At 37.9% G+C, this 13,386-nt stretch overlaps 1 long non-coding RNA gene across 4 annotated transcripts; it reads left to right on the forward strand.

Moving 5' to 3' along the window:
* The first annotated feature begins 2,232 nt into the window (after window positions 1–2,232).
* LOC117169537 lies at window positions 2,233–12,958 on the forward strand. 4 transcript variants are annotated; one of them, XR_004466670.1, is made up of 4 exons: window positions 2,233–2,431; window positions 2,641–2,775; window positions 3,104–3,514; window positions 3,632–3,910. It is a non-coding gene; the product is annotated as an uncharacterized LOC117169537 (long non-coding RNA). The 4 variants fall into 4 exon arrangements; XR_004466672.1 differs by lacking the exon at window positions 3,632–3,910 and adding an exon at window positions 12,793–12,958 and having other exon boundaries at window positions 2,641–3,514; XR_004466669.1 differs by having other exon boundaries at window positions 2,641–3,514.
* The last annotated feature ends 428 nt before the right edge of the window (window positions 12,959–13,386 follow it).

The raw sequence follows: 13,386 nt of genomic DNA on the forward strand, positions 1-13,386 counted from the left end.
CAAATCCTAAACCCTTAAATCCCAAACTTACTAATCTCACATGCACAAACCCACAAATCCCTAACCTATAAATCTCACATGTGAAAATCATAAGCCAACAAAAGCTTGGTCTTTAAACCCAAAAATCTTTAACCCACAAACCCTGAACCCACAAACCCCAAACATATTAACTCTAAACTTACATACCCTAAATGCAAACACCTGAAACCCACAAACTCCAAACTCATAAACCTCAAGCCCACAAACCCGAAGGAATATCCAAAGAGGAGGTGGCGAAATACTATACCCTTTTTTTTTATTTTTTTGTTTCTGTTTTTTTTGTTATAGGATGAGTGATCCAGTGGCTGAAAAGTCACCGGTGAATGAACACTAATGCGAAAAATATATAAATATAACCTTTCAAAGTTAAAGTCTCTATGATTTTCTATATATTTGAAATCTTGAAGCAATTTTGAAGAGTTTAATATAAAATTCATTGCAGAAAATTTTTGTAAATAATTAAAAAAATTTTCTTGAATGTGAAGCATCATCGATTATGGTGAGTGATGGTGAGAAACTCGTCGACCACTATAAGGTACGTGCCTAAGCAACTACTTGTTTACACTGCTTTTACAAAAAAATTCTTTACATTTTTTGCATCAAAGTTGCGCTGTTATAGTTGTAAGATATTATTATTCAATTTCCCACAAGGTTTTTTCCACAAAAAGTACCTTTTTTTATTAATAAATGAGTGTTCACGTACTGGACCTTTAAATTGCCCGTGTTTCAGTGAATGAACGCTGTGTTCACTTGTTGGAGCAAAACTGTAACCCCGCAGGTCCACTGAATGAACAGCAGGTTGCGGATACCTGGCTGTTGTTTCGTTACATATAAATCAGTTTGTTTCAATTAATGTGACTATAAATATCGAAGCTATAAAAAAAGTACGCGCGAACTCTATTTCCAAATTTAATGCTTTTTTTGCATTTAGAAAACGTTGTTTAACTATAAAAAAATGAATTCGTGCTAGGTACTACTGTGTACTAGTCAATATATCTTTATAAATTTTTAAAGAATTTCCATTTTTACAACACTGTGATTTATAATTGTATTTACTAATTGAATCTAAAGTAACATAGTAAGGTGTTGTATTACAAATGTTATGTGTCCTAAAAATCGCAGTTTTCTGTTGTAGTCACTAGATAAGAGTTATCTATTTTTAAACGAAAAGTTGTATTTTTTGTTAGGTTAAAAGAACTGATAGAAATGTTTACAAAATAAATATTGCAATAAAAAGTTAGGAAAAGTTAACCTAATTCTGTTTTCAACTTTCGTATACCCTCCTTTCTTAATATCTAAATTTCTTGTGGTTTTTATTGAAATAACATATTTAATGAATTTCGCAACGCTTTCTAGTAATTTAAATTATATAATTGCTCATTTTGTAATGCATGTATGTAATTTTATACCTAAATCCTAATTCTAATTTGTAGTGATTATAGTGTTCATTCACTGGTGTTCTACTGTTCAGTCATTGCCTCATAGTCTTCATTTACTGGTGTTTTCATTAATTTTGCACTATTTAATTATTTTTTATAAAGCTTTTTGGTAAAAACAAGATTTGTTTATCGGATTATGAAATTTGAACCCTTAAGAATCTATTTTCAAAAGTTTAGTAAGAATAATCAATTATTATAATGTGAAATGGACTAGTTGTAATCAGTGATTTCCTTAAGTGTTCATTCACTGGGTCACTCACCCTATGTGATTCTAAAAAGTGTAATTTTAAGTTTATTAAGCTTTGCCACGCATCCTTTCCTGGATGTGTCATAAGTTCTTCAAAATGTTCATCTTTAAAAATATCTCTTATTTGTGTGCCATCAAAAACGCCTTCATTAATTTTTACAACAGAGAGTTTTGGTCATAGCCTTAATAAATTGTTTAATCAATCCTAACTTAATGTGAAGTGGAGGAAGTAATACTCTTTTGACAAATGTTTTTTGAGTCGATTTATAAATTGTTTCTGGATGTCCACTTTTTTATTTCGTAATGCTTTTCACGTGCACGACTGTCCCACTTACATAAAAAACAAGGTTATTTCGTAAAACCGCTCTGTTGCACTAGCAAAATTGTTATAATTTTCAGATCTCCGCATACTAACCAGTTATGCTGATCGTATTTCATTTTTTTTAAAACAAATTCCAGACTGTCATATTCCTCTTTTTGGACCGTGGAATGTGCTACTGGAATAGGAGCGCATACGTCTCCATTATGTAAAAAATTGCTTTGAAACTTCTAGTGGGTGTAAAGGTAGAGATACTTTTTGTGCTGTCTGTGGGTGTTACATCAGGAAGGGGAATCGGAGAAGTATCAATGGTAGAACAACAGAATCTTATGAAAAGTGTTTTATATATCAAAAGAAAATTGAGATAACGATTGAACTCCAAAAATTGTATGTTCTAATTGTCAAACGCATATATTTAACTATGGTAAAGGACATAAAAAGTGCGAAGCATTTTTGTGCTCCTATGGTTTGGAGCAAACCTGATAATCACAAAACATATTGTTATTTCTGTTTGCGTAATACAACTGGTTACAATTTAAAAAATTTGAAGACTGTCGAATATCCAAAAGTGTCTTCAGTAACGTTTCCTTTACTAGTTTCAGAAGATGAAGTTAGTTCAAATCTTGAGATTAATTCAACAAATGATGATGAAATACAAGAACCTGTGAATAGCTCCCGAGAAACTGTTGAAGATGATTATGATGAATTAGATGGAAATACATCTGAAGGAGGTAAATTTAATCAAGAAGAATTAAATGACTTTGTTCGAGATATGCTGCTTTCAAAAGAGAATGCGGAGCTGTTAGCTTCAAGATTGAAAGAAAAAATGCTTAACTAAAGGAACAAAAGTATCATTATATCGCGGTAGAGATCTACAATTCAGAAAATATTTTTCTAAATAAAAGAATTTAGTTTATTCTAATGATGTAAAAAATTTGCTTGGTGAATTTAAATGTATAAATTACAATGCAGAGCATTGAAGACTTTTTTTAGAATCATCTGCAAAAAGTTTCGAAGCAATTTTGTTACATAATGGAAACGTGTACGCTCCTATTCCAGTAGCACATTACACGGTCCGGAAAGAAGAATATGAGAGTCTGGAATTTCTGTCTAAAAAATTGAAATACGATGGGCATAACTGGTTAGTATACGAAGATCTGAAAATTATAACAATTTTGCTAGGGCAACGGAACGGTTTTACGAAATAACTTTGTTTTTTGTGTGAGTGGGACAGTCGCGCACGTGAAAAGCACTATGAAATAAAAGTATGGACATCCAGAAAAAATTTAGAAACCGGCTCTAAAAACATTATTAAAAAATTACCACCTGTCCAAAGAGTATTGTTTCCTCCACTGCACATCAAGTTAGGATTTATTAAAAATTCCACAAATGAGAGATTTTTTTAAAGATGAACATTTTGTAGAACTTATGACAGATACAGAAAAGGATGCGTGGCAAAGTTTCAAAGAGGTGAGTACATCTTTACTGGGAAATAGAAAAACTTCACAATACAAAACTGTTGTTGAGATAATGGTATCCGCTTTCAAAATATAAATTGATTTATAAACTTAAAATTACGCTTATTAGATTCGCATATTGAATACTTCCCTGAAAATTTGGGTGATTTAAGTGAGGAACAGGGTGAAAGAATGCATCAAGCCTTGAAAGAAATTGAGAAGACATGGCCAGGAGTTTGAGATGAAACCATGTTAACAGAATTCTGGGGCTGGAGCTTAATGCATGAAACCAAAAGTTGTCATATAAGAAAAGCCATTCGTTAGTCATTCCTGGGTTCGGAAAAGAGCGAGTAAATTAGTTACAACATCAACGAATTTACCTTGTGTTACAGGCTTTTCGGGTTTGTGGGTTTGAGGTTTGTAAGTTTGGGGCCTGTGTAAAGAAAAAATAAGAATAAATTTTCAAATCATTTTTCAAACCAGGTACCCCTAAGAAGTATAATAATATTAAAAACTTTGTTAGTTTTTTCGATTAAGCGTAGGAAGTGAGCTTTCCATGTCCATTCTGAATCAAAAAGTATAGCTAGAAAGATGACTTCATAAGACAGGGTAATTCTTCGGTTGTTTAAAGTGATGTGGGAGTCCGTTGGAACAAGCGATTTATTGGCATTAAATATTAGGAATTTGGTCTTCTCCACAGATATATTGAGGCCTCTTGTTTTGAGGAAATTTTGAAGAGAGACGATACTTTCTTGGAGAACATAGACACATTCATCTAAGTTACCAGCTGATTTGTATATGACTTTGTCATCTCCATACTGGAGAATTTTACAACGAGGATGGAAGTGTTTATGGATATTTAAGGTATAGATATTGTACAGAGTTGGACTAGAGACGCATCCTTGGAGAAGGCCTCTTTTGAATTTGCAAGGTCCAGCACGGGAGCTGTTAGCCTTAAAATATAGATTTCTTTCGGAGGTGAGATTCTGAAAAAAATTGCAGATCTTCCAAGGTAGCCCTAGTGTTTGTAAATAATTGATTAGGATTTCTGGGATCATTCTATCGTAAGCGGCTTCTACGTCAAGGAAATGGGCAGCTGTGAAGGATTTTTTAACGAAGGAGAGATGGATTTCTGTAGATAAGGTAGCTAAGTTATCAATGCAGGATCGATTTTTCCTGCAGCCAAATTGTGAGTTGTCGATAATCATTTTGTTTTCCAGCCACCAGTTGAGTCGTGTGATAAATAATTAGTCTTTCTAGCAGTTTAAGGATTAGAAGGCAAGGATGTAAATTCGGACGTCTGAGTTTCGACTGATAAAGAATGGTTATTTAGGAGAGGGGGAGAGTAAGACAAGTCGGAAAGAGGGGAATTGGATTCGCAAACTTTATCGATGAATGTTTCCATTTTTTGTGGTTTTCGGTATTATTCTTAGCAGTGGCTGGGGAAGGGGCAGATAACAGTCTGTATCGAAATCCCTTAACTGTGTTCCAAATGCTGGAGATCTTTAAATTGAGGGCTAAGGATTCACAAAAGCCTCTAAAGCTTGTTATTTTAGTTTTTTAAAGGTACTTTTAGAGAAAGCTTCGAAGTTTTGAAGGTCTAGGTAATTTTTATAATTAGTGGAGTGACAATATTTCCCTAGTTTGTCTTTTCCTGGCGGACTGAAGGAACCGAATGGAGCCTCTACAAAGTACCCGTAAAGACCCCATTGGGTCCCCATTCGGTACCTTTTTAAAATACTCTAAAAAAAATTAACTTTTAAATTGTTGAAGTTCGACTTGTACGTGAAAATTTCCTATAGAAGGTCACGGAATAATCGCAATAGTTTTTTTGCAACGGTAAAAAGTTTAAAAATATATAAGACGTATAACGTCTGTTGACTGCTACTTACAGGCGATGCGTTTGAAGTGTAGCAGTCAACAGGCGTTATACGTCTTGTATTTTTTAAAACTTTTTACCGTTGCAAAAAAAAACTATTGCGATGATTCCGTGACCTTTTATAGGGAATTTTCACGTAGAATTTGAATTTCAACAATTTAGAAGTTGATTTTTCTGTTTTTTTTTTATTTTTAAAAAGGAAGCAAATGGGGTCTTTACGGGTACTTTTTAAAGGCTCCATTCGGTTCCTTCGGTCCGTCAGGGTTGTCACTGTCCCAGTGCCAAAATATGCCAAAACATATTTTAGGTTGAGAAAAATATGGGATTACTGGGCATCGATTGAAGAACATTTTTATATCTTGTGGAACGTCTTGTCCGTCAAAGGTTAGGAGGACGGTGGAAGTAGGGAGAATTTTCCCCAGTTGATTTTTACTGTAAAATCGAAAAGCCTCGGTAATTAGAAGAGGACTGTCAGCATGTTCTCTTAGTTGCTCCATGAAGAGGTTCAACGGGATGTTTGTAACTATAACCAAACGCATCACCCTGAAATTAGTGATATATGCTCTCAATTTAGGAGAGATCTTCTCTAGATTTTCCACAATGGAGTTGGCCCCGGAAGCAGATTTGCAGAGGCCTGTGGTTCTGGAGGGCCCTTTCTTTTTGTAGTCTAGGATTTCGTCTTTAAATTTTTTGTGGAGAATTTTCCTCACTGATAGTGATTTAAGAGGTACGGTTTCGATACAATCTACCTCAACAGTGAATGGGCCTCCATTGTGATTTTGATATTTATTTTTTTTGGATGGCAGCTACATGGAAGGAAGAAGATTGGTTGTTTTCTATGTGGCCAGTTTTTTGGTTAAGAGATTCCCTATTTTATTCCGCTGGTCTCTAGCTGCCTGGCCGGCCAGAAGAATGCGGCCTAGCTGTTCGGTTGTGAGGATGGTCATTCGGATTCTTTGGGGGGTCAGTATCCATATCGCTAGTGGTGTCCATAGATAGCTGGTTTGGGATTGTACTTTTAAGGGTCAAGTCGTCATTATCTGAGGTAAGGTTGGAGAAGTTTAAATTGTTCTATGCGGATGTTAGCTTCCTAACCAAGGAGTCGCGAGTGTATTTAAAATTCTCTGGGATCGAATCCTCGTGAACAGTGAACACACTGTTATGCCAAGGGCTTCCTGTCGTTGATTGTTGACAACAATGCGTTACTTTATCTCTCAAGAATACAAATAAAAATGTAAAGTCTTTCTCTAGGTTCACACTAGCAGGTGATCCCCCATTTTCCTGAGGCATCCTTTTGAGAATTGATGTGATTGAGGGCGCCTTTGAAGACGCGATGGGGAAGGCCTTGACCCATCGCGAAAACAAGTCGGTTACGACCAATAAGAAAGCTTTCCAGTCACCGATAGAGGGTATCCCATTAGATACAATCCTAGTGTTTCCCACACAGAGGTGGCAGCACGTGGCCTCAACACATCGAGTTGGGTGGTATGCACCGGTTTGCTGCACCTACAAAGATGGCAGTCACTGACGTAACTCCTTACGCTTCGCTGCATCCCGGGCCAGTAGTAATGATTCTGAATAGCTCGAAGCGTTTCATCGATCCCTGGATATCCAGCGAGATGCTTTCTTCAAAATCCAAGGTGGTCGAGTTTGTGATTTTGAACGTAATTCTCTTCGAAAACAGTGCGATGTCGCTGGTCAAACATTTCGCGCCAGCGTTCTATCTCCCGATTAACCACGGCATTAAGCTGCTACGCATCTCTGAAGTCATTTAATACCCTCATGTCGTTGATCACTGGGCAAGTTGCCGCAGAGGGGGTAGGACTATGGTTTCTGCATGATGGCTGCATGCAGTTTAGATTCGGCTCACCAGGTGTCAGTGCATCTAGCACAGGGTGAAGAAATAATGCATCTGCTGGCTCATTGTTTTTCCTAGCACAGTATTCGACCGTAAATGAAAGTACACTGAGAAAACGGGACTAACGTGTAAGTTTTGACTTTTCATCTTTCATCCTGTCGAGCTATGTCTTCTTGCAGAAGTATAGCACGCATTCCCTGGGCGCTAGTGACGGTCTGCAGGATAAATGAAAATTTCGGATTGCTTCGACTTAGCTTCAGGGGTTTGTCCCTTGACAAAGTATAAATTACAAGAGAGTTATTAAATAACATGAGAGTCAAATTACAAATTACAAGAAAACCTGTATATTTCGAGACACTCGAAAACTAGACCCAGGTGGTAAATGTGTCCATGTTCCTTTGCTGAATAGATAATAAAATCGTCCACATAAGCTATTACAAATTTACGTCAGTAAGTCCCTAGGACTTCTTTCATAATATTCTGAAACGTACAGGGGGCGTTTTTTAGTACAAATGGCATGACCCTGCATTGATATTGTCCCCTCTCTAGGTATGGAAAAAGCAGTATATTCTTTAGAAGCTAGATGTATGGTTATTTGCCAGTATCCACTTTTAAGATGAATGGTAGAAAATATTTTGGCCTGTCCTAAACCTAACTTGTAGGCAATGATTCTATAACTTGTAACTTGTAGGCTCAATGATTCTATCAGCCAACATTTTAGGGATTTGTTCATCTCTAATTGTAACCTTTGCCGCCAAAAAGTGTCGTTGCGCATCTCGGAACGGCTTGCTGTGTTTGAAGTGAATCTGATGGCTGGTGGTGAGCCCATTTCGCAGGCGCCCGTCAGAATGAAAAATAGAGGCATGCCTTTACGCTATTTCGAGAAAATTATCTGCAGCTTGTCCAAAAAAATCGCTGATGAATTCATCCTGGTTCAAAATTGGCGCGTCGCTGGCTGCTCGCATATTTCCAGGGACAGTGAACACTCGTTGTCGTTCCTGCGCACCAATATATAGGCAATCAGCGTAGCGCGCGTGGATAACGTGATGTTCTTTTAACCAGGTTTTACCCAGTATAAGTTCTCCGCCTAAATTGTCAGTGACGAAGAAGGACCCTGGATAAAATCTTTGGTTTATTTCGACATTAAGGTCGATTATTCCTCGAAGTTTGAGCGTAACCCCTTTAGCGGCCAGGTCGGCTTCGGGTGGGCCTGACTGAATCCTCTGAAGCTGTAGCATAATCGGATGACCTGGAGTTTGCCAAAGTTTCTACTTTCTTCTCTTCAACATATGTCCATATGTAGGGTAGATTGTTTAGATTTATGCGGGCGGCGGTTATTGTGGGGTGGTAGGGTTATTGGCTGCCTGTGCGTGTGAGACCGCAGGCTTTCTTCAGTTTTCTGGGGCTTCTTCTGTGTCCGCTGCCCTTCTCCGGTTTTCCGACGTTTGATTGGACAATACTGGACAATCCCGGTGAAAATAGTATCCCGGGCAGTAGTGACAGCGTAGTCCGCGGTCGTACCCACGGGCAGGTGACGCGCTACTCGCTGGTTCGGCCATTCTTGTTCTTTCTTCGTGCTCGTGGGTAATAAACATTTAGCCAACAAGTATTTTTTGTAGAAAGATCGCGGTGGATTCTTTTTCTCCCTGCTTTTTGGCCTCGCATTACTGTACGAAAGCTTCCGGATCTTCATGATTAAGTCTGGAAAAATCTGGTAGATGGGGAGCAGGTGCTTTGAATGCGCGTATAATAGTGTGTACCTCTTGAATCGAAATTGCCGGTGGAGAAAATATAAGCGGTTCTTGATTCGTTGAATTAGGCACGGCCACGTTTGTTGGATTTAAGAGAGGGTTAGATTGTTCAGTGAAATTTGGAAATATGCTTCCGAAGTTTCACAACTGTGTGCTAGGTAAGACAGTAGACCCAGTTTGAGATTGAAAATGGGTTGCTGGATGTGGGTTTTGTGAGTCACCCAAAGTGAGAAGTGTGGAGGCAGTAGAGCTGGTTGCTGTGTCGTTACTGGTTTCTACTAACGAGTTGGCTTGTGTATCCGTAGAGTTAGCGTTTTCGGTGTTCATGTTTATGTTTGAATTAGGCGCTACGTATTTTCTGTGCTAGCGATAAGAAGCCGGCCTAGGAAACGTCCGTAAGAGGGAGTGAGAGAGAAGGTAAATCTTATGACGAGGCTGATTAGTTCACTCTAGCCGTATCAGTGGTACCGAATGAGCTGAAATGCCAGCCAATCCGTGAAAGAAGGAAAGGATAACGAAAGAAAAAAATCAAAATAAATAAAATTAACCCGGAAAGAAACAACATTCACCTATTGCATAAGTTTAGCGAACTATAAAAAAATGCTTACCATGTTGTTTTGATACAGAGAATGTTTTAACTTTAATAAAAATTCGGAAAGACAGTGTTTCTTCGTACTTGTTGATAACATGGTTTAACCAATAACTGCTATTTGGTACAAGTAACTTGAAGGTAAGTGGTGCTCACATAGATCAGGTGTGAGTGAGCGAGTTAGAGAGTGATAATAAAAAAAAACAAGTTTGGTCCCAGCGTTGACCGCACGGCGAAGCTGTAAGGGCACCGGCCTGGTGGCAGTGTTTTACTCCCCTAAAGCGGGATGTTCAACCTTAGGAAATAAAGAGATGCCCATCCCAAGATTTCCTAAGCATTTTGCTCGGTATTTCTTACCCGAACGGAAAGTCCAGTCCGAGTGGTGGTTAGTGCTAAGAGCGGGATGTCCAGCCGCTAGCACTACTAAAATCAGAGTGGGTAAGCCAACCCTGATCGGTCTGTCAAATCATGGCCAGGGATGTCAAAAAATAGAGGCTTTCGTCACCAGTTTTAGGGATGGGAAGTCGTCAGAAATCGGACCCCAATTTTCACTAACACTATAGTATACACTACTAACACTAACAGTCTTTTAAATATTTAAATGGACACTTGAAGGGAAATTCAGGCATGAAAAACTAGCGGTACAGGTAGTGCTAAAGAAACAGCACTGAATCAGCACTCACCAGTGCCGCTTCATTGATTTTTCAGTGCGTTATCATCGGCAGGATTAAGAAAGCACAACAGAAAAACTTTCGTGAACAGCTCCTCGATAAGAGGATGCACAGTATCTTCCACAAAAATGTAGAGGATCAGTTAATGTCGCTTGAGCTAACGTTTGCTTCCCTTAAATCGCCCGGATTGAAGTCTGGTACAGAGGGTTTCATTTTGGCATGCCAAGACGGTGTCATTTCCACCTTAACATACCGTCGCCACATTTTGAGCCAAGACATTCCCAATGATAGCTGAAGTGCGTACCATGGACCCCCCGAGCATTTAGCTCACATACTATCTAGTTGTCCACCTCATGCGGGAACGACCTACATCTAAAGGCACAATGTGGCACTAAGAGTGCTTTATTACCATCTCTGTCACTCTTAAGGCATTAACCTTAATATCACTTCTCTAAACGCTCCTAGGGAAATCGAGTCAATTGTCGAGAATGGGAAGTGCCGCATATACTGGAACTTCATATTCTCGACAATTGTTTCTGTTACACACTCGAGGCCAGGCATGGTTTTTTGTTGACTTCGAGAAGCGAACCATGTTCGTTATCGAATTTTCGGCACCAGCTGACAAAAACGTTATAGCCAAGGAGAATGACAAGAAAGAACTCGGAATATTCTGTTAAACTAATCGTCCTTATCATCGGCGCTCTTGGAGGTGCCAAGCTTTCACTCATTAATAGCCTGAAAAGCATCCCTGCGTGTCAACAATATGCTAAAACACTTGCGGGAAAAATGCAGAAGGCGATAGTCCTTGGAGCGCTCCGTGTTCTCAAGATGCACGAAACTTTTGCCGGATCGTCGTATTGATTCCGTTACAGACTGTAACCACCTATCTCACGGTCGTGAGACGTGGTTGTGGCTGAAATTTTACCGCGATTTTGCTGGGAGCGGGTACAATTTTTCAGATTAGTAGCAGCATTTTTCTATTGGAATAAAGTAAAGTATCCTCCTAAATTTCAATATTTAATTCTCAAAGTAAGCTGAGGGCAAACTGAAATAACCTGTAAGGCTTTCGTCACCTAAAATAAAGGAATAAACCTTTCCTAAATTTCAGGTTCGTACTATCTTGCATGACGTTACAAAACGCTTGCGCTACTATACAGCTTGTGGCCATTTATTCTAGTCGCATCCTACTCCAATACTCCATGTCGCGTTGGTCAGTATCGGCTGTGATACCATGTTTCAGTAATTCGTGGAGTTTTCGTTTCACCGATTTAAAAAAGTGCTGCAGCAAAATCAGTTCCAATTGTCAGCAAATATTTGGATTATTAAACTTATCAAAAGAATTAAATTATTACAAAACTTTTTACTTCGCGACGTGAGCGCCCATTCAATACAATACGGAACGCAATTGTCTGAATATTTTGGACCGCACCTGCCCCCAATATACCATTTTCCTACTTTCCCTGTATTTTCTTACAAGTTTGAACCCAATTTGTATATTTTTTAAACGAATAACTATTATATAAGAACATCAGAGGAGTGTCGGTAAGGCGTGAGAAATTCCTGCTTTTTAGTTAGAACATTACCCTCAATTTCAGTTAGGATACTATATTAACTTAAGGTTAAACTAGCTTTCAGTATGCATATAGGGTGGACACGCTGGGGCTTACATACATGGCGAGTTGAATGCTACCCGAATTTCACAGCAGCAGGGGATAAGTCATTATACAGGGGTATTTTCATATTTCGCGCCTTTAAATTTGCATTCGGATCGGCCATTCGGCCAAGGCCGTGCATCTTCGCATCAAGTTTATGATAGTTTCCATGGTTGCGTTCGAAACTTCAAACGGTTATGTTCAGATTCACCTGTTTTCCCTAATCGCTGTCAGTAAATGTAGAAAATGTTAATTTAAAGTTTACGCATGTTATATTTCATTCACTTTATTTAAAATATATCCTGTCTATTCATAACATACTTTTTTATGCAGTAAAAATAAGCGTTAAACACCATTCACTCTTCGCCCATTGGAATCACAGAATATTATTACTATTTTATAGTATTTATCACTTAGCAACCATTCTATAATGTTACTGGCACAGAAAAATATGACGTTTACTTCTCAGTTCACATGTCTCACATCATTATAAACAAACACTTCTATTACTTTTAATTACTATATAACATAACCTATATTGTTTTCACACTTGTATCCGTTTGAAGTTTCGAACACAACCATGGAAACTATTATAAACTTGATCCGAAGATGCATGGACTTGACCGAATGGCCGATCCGAATGAAAGTTTGAAGGCGCGAAATATGAAAATACCCCTGTATAATGACTTCTCCTCTGCTGTTGTGCAATTCGGTTAGCATTCAACTCGCCATGTATGTAAGCCCCAGCGTGTCCACCCTGTATATTCTTAATTGAGGACCGAGAATATCTGAATTTCAGGTCATGCCTCCCTGAGTTTCAAATAGTTCCAACATGAATTTCAGGAATCTAATTCCCTTAGTTTAATGATAAGATGTAATTCTTAATTTCAGATTGCCTATGCTTCTTTTGGTGACACCTTAAAATAAGCCGAATTTTCGACTTAATACAAGTAGTCTTTTTTCTGAGTATCAGTCCCAGTCCCTTCCGAACAGTGGCAGTGAGCTGGTAAAATCCAAAACGAACAGGAAAGACCCACCTTTACAGACGGCGTACACCAAACTTGCAGCAGAGTGACATTTTTTGTGCTTTTAACTTGTTTTTTTATATTAAAGTGTATGGATACTAATAGAATAGTCATACTTGAGCAAAAATCGTTTTGTTTACCCATATAAAGAAATGTTATTTTGATAATAAAATATCAATGCCTAACACATGTTTTATTGCCTTTTTTACCTGTCAAAACTTAAGCATTTAATTTTCAATAAATGAAGCGGCATATTTTTTTTCTTAAAACTGTATTATTAGGCTTCAATCTGCCGTCATTTGAGTTACGTTATCTTAATTTTTCTTAAAATTACAATTTTTTGAGTCAATTAATGCATTTCTACCGAGTTGCTTCATATGCTTAACGAAAAATTTAGTTTTCTACCATTTTATGATTGATATGTCAAGTTGAAGGTTTCTGTGAAACGATTGATAGGTTA

This window comes from Belonocnema kinseyi, chromosome 3 (assembly GCF_010883055.1).
Source record: "Belonocnema kinseyi isolate 2016_QV_RU_SX_M_011 chromosome 3, B_treatae_v1, whole genome shotgun sequence".
In the NCBI taxonomy this organism is placed as follows: Eukaryota; Metazoa; Arthropoda; class Insecta; order Hymenoptera; family Cynipidae; genus Belonocnema; species Belonocnema kinseyi.